This window comes from Pundamilia nyererei, unplaced genomic scaffold, assembly GCF_000239375.1.
Source record: "Pundamilia nyererei isolate P.nyererei 1_Seehausen unplaced genomic scaffold, PunNye1.0 scaffold00012, whole genome shotgun sequence".
NCBI lineage: Eukaryota > Metazoa > Chordata > Actinopteri > Cichliformes > Cichlidae > Pundamilia > Pundamilia nyererei.
The window spans coordinates 2,045,178-2,048,673 of record NW_005187413.1 but is presented as its reverse complement, the minus strand read 5'-3'; the positions used below and the strand labels follow the sequence as shown (position 1 = coordinate 2,048,673).

The 3,496-nt window shown below is 35.7% G+C and overlaps 1 protein-coding gene across 1 annotated transcript in view; it reads left to right on the top strand.

Moving 5' to 3' along the window:
• mtss1 (MTSS I-BAR domain containing 1) overlaps nt 1-3,496 on the top strand; it is an 85,691-nt gene that overhangs the window by 39,470 nt on the left and 42,725 nt on the right. The gene's annotated exons all lie outside the window — the stretch shown is intronic.

The following is a 3,496-nucleotide window of genomic DNA, read 5'->3' as shown; positions in this document are numbered from 1 at the left end:
CACACACACACACACACACACACACACACACACACACACACACACACACACACACACAGTTGACACGTTACTGTCTGTGGCCCAGTTGTTATCATCTTGCTCTGTGTTTTTATGTGACTCACAGCAAATCAAGATAAATGTTTTCTCTCTTTCTTTCTCCTCACAATGTGATCTTTCACTGTTTCTCTTTTTATTATAAATAGTAACATCATGAGGGAGCTAATTAGCGCTGTTAACTCTCCGTGGACAGTATGTGGGTGGGATAGAATATCAAGTAAAAACCATTAACCATTGTGCTACTAAAGGATGGTATGTGGCAGGACAAGCCCCTAGCTAATTGTCAGTACATTGCTCGTTCTATCTGCCTTTCTTTGATGGCCCAGTGATTGAGTGGCAACCTGTCCAGGGTATACCTCCTCACCATAAGTCGGGCTAAGTGACAACATGGCTAATTTTGTGTGTTAAAGAACCTTCGATTGCGTTCTATCAGGCAAATGCCATAAAGTGCTGTAGTTCACCAGAAAAAGCTTTTTACATATCAGGTTTAATCTAATGCTATTTTTGTTTACTTCAACTAATGAAGATTATGCTGTTGATGTTAATAAATAATGAACAGTTAATTAAACATTTTTAAGGGCTGTGATTAGTCTGCTGGACATACTCAACAAAAACTTGAACAAAAAGCAGTCACTAATTCAAATCCTACTGTAGCCTGTGGGTGCTTTTCGGTTTGCATGTCCTCAGGTAACATCTCAGGTCATCTGAGAAGTCTAATAATTTTGTTGAAAATGTATAGAAGAAATGCAAATTTGTCTGTAACTAAGGCTGTAAAAGGCTCTGTGTCATGGTTAAGACCATGACACATTTTAATGTGGGATTCTCTGTTTAGTCTCAGCCAAGATTTTGAAATGATTTCTTGTAGTTCTGGTTATTATTGGAAATATTGAATCAGGGAGTGCTAAAGAAAATGTGTGTGTGTGTATAAGTGAGAGGGTTGACAGTGAATTGATTAACAGCCTTTAGGATACAATCTGTAGACAAAATTTGTAAACCGCCTCATCACGTGTTTCCTTCATAGGTCACAGATAAACTGTAGTTCCTGCTACTTGAATCCAAGTAGCAAAAAATAAATAAAAATGAACGAACATTTTTGCGTTCTGAATTGATCAAAATCTCCAACATATAAGGTTTACGGTTTTTCATATACTCACCCAGCTGGCATAGGCTCCAGACCTCAGCAACTCTGAATCCATTAAGATTGGATTAATAGTTGGAATTTCCCAAATGTTGTTTTTTGCTTTTCTTTGGTTCAGAGAATGGGAAATTGAATAACTTTTTAAAACATCACACAATTTTCTTGGCTATTTCTGATCTTCGCTATACGAAAGTCCTATTGTTTATTATTTTTTTTAAGTTTATTTAAACTGATTTTCTTTGTAAGAACTGTCATTGCCACCATAACCAATCAATGACGTTTGTCTGTTGGAAATTCCAAAATCTGTTCAAAAAAGAATGAGTCAGAATAAATAAACTTTTGTGTTTTCTCTAAATTGGCAGCAGATTACAGGACTTTTTGTCAGTCTAAATTAAAAAAAAATAAAAATAAAGTGTGATAGGCTACTAGAAGGAATTACTTGTACAAATTAATTCCATATAAACATTATTCAAATATGCTTACCAATAGTGTTGGAACTAGTGTTCCACCTCCCACATGCTTGTTGGTGGGAGGGTTATGTTGCTGTGTTTAGTATTGGTGTGCAATACTGCAGATTTTGGTATCGATCCAATACCCCAAAAAAATACAGAGCCAGTATTGCCAATACCAATACTTTTAACTTATAAGGGCAGCATATGTAGGGGAGGGCAGTGTGTAATGATTTATAGGGTGAATCATAATCGACCACTAAATCACTACGATTTACAATTTCCACATTAATAAGTTAACACAACAAAACACAACTTTCAGCTTCTGTATTTTGAAATTGGGGTTCTTTGAGACCTGGAATGTAAATGTGCCTGTTTATAAAGCACTTTGGGTCATCTTCTGTTCCTTAAATGTGCTAATGGATTTAAATAAAATATACAGTCAACTCAAAACGTTCAGATCTTTTTTTGGTGCATGTTTAAGGTATATTTTTTCATTTCCTAAAAAATAATTTATTTAACACAATTCAGTGGGCTACATGCTGTACTTAGAGGAAAAAAGTAAAGTATCGATCCTGTCATGATGGTATGGATCCATTACCAATACCAGCGTTAGTATCATGTCTGACTTGTAGATGTTGGAGAACGGTCACTTAAACAGAAATTACAGCATCATGAATTACAGAAGATAAACTTGCATACAGATTAGTAGAGTGGTGAAAATGTGGAAGGTTTTAGATACATTCCTCTTGACTTGCATATTCAGTTTTTCCAGTAGTGTCACACTACAGTCATTCAGTGGTAGACCCTAACATGCCAAGAGAAACTGCAGTGTGCCAAGAAGTCGGGGCTTGATTGCAAGCTAGTAAACATGGATGCTGTAGGTTTTCATTTTTTTTCTTTTTGTAAGACCTTTGCAGGTGGCTTATGGCCTAGAAAATAGTGCAATTCATTGATCCCCCAGTGAGCAATGTTGAAGCATAATTTTAGTTTACAAGAAGACTTCATACAGCCTGCCAACTCATTCAAGTTTGTTTACGAAGGCACAAAATGTTTCAGTTCAGGTTGAGAGAATTGTTAATCAGAACCTGTTTGGTACAACATCAGAAGTCTGTTCTGCCTTGTATAATCTGTATCTTGGTATTTCTGAACTTGCAACAATTATATAAATGACATAATCGGAGGGTATTCATAGTTATTTTATATATTTATATATTTTATATTCATTTTCACTTCAAAGCTTGTGTTTTGTTTATTATTTCAGACTAAAGAATTTAGAGTTTCTAACTGTTAGTGATGCCGCAGTGTTTGTTTGAGTCTGGAAACTGAAGAGGTGTCTGGACTCGGAAACTGCTAATGATGTATGATGTAAGAAGCAGATGGTCACCTGCTCACCAACTTAGCCGGCACCCGAAATCACGTGCTGTTTAATGCAGCCCTAGAAGAAGGACATTACTCAGCAAAATCTATCTAGAAGAAATAGATTTTGTAAAAAGTTTTAAAATGTGAATCTGTAGAAATGTTTTTACTGTTTATAGCTATAATAGTTGTCTCTGGATCTGTAAGGGTCTATCACCCAGTCTGCATTTGGTGCCACATGACTGAGGGTTGGGTTGCCTTAGGGCTGTGCGATATAACGAAATATACTAGATGCCAAAATTAAAACATCTATCTAGGGCTGAACGATTATGGAAAAGAATCTAATTGCGATTTTTTTGCCCCAATATTGCGATTGCGATGCGATATGCGATTATTTTTTAAGGTCTTTGTCTTCTGTATTATTAAACAAAGACAAGCAATACATCATATAGTATGGCCAATACTATATTACATTAATTTTAAACTGTTCTTT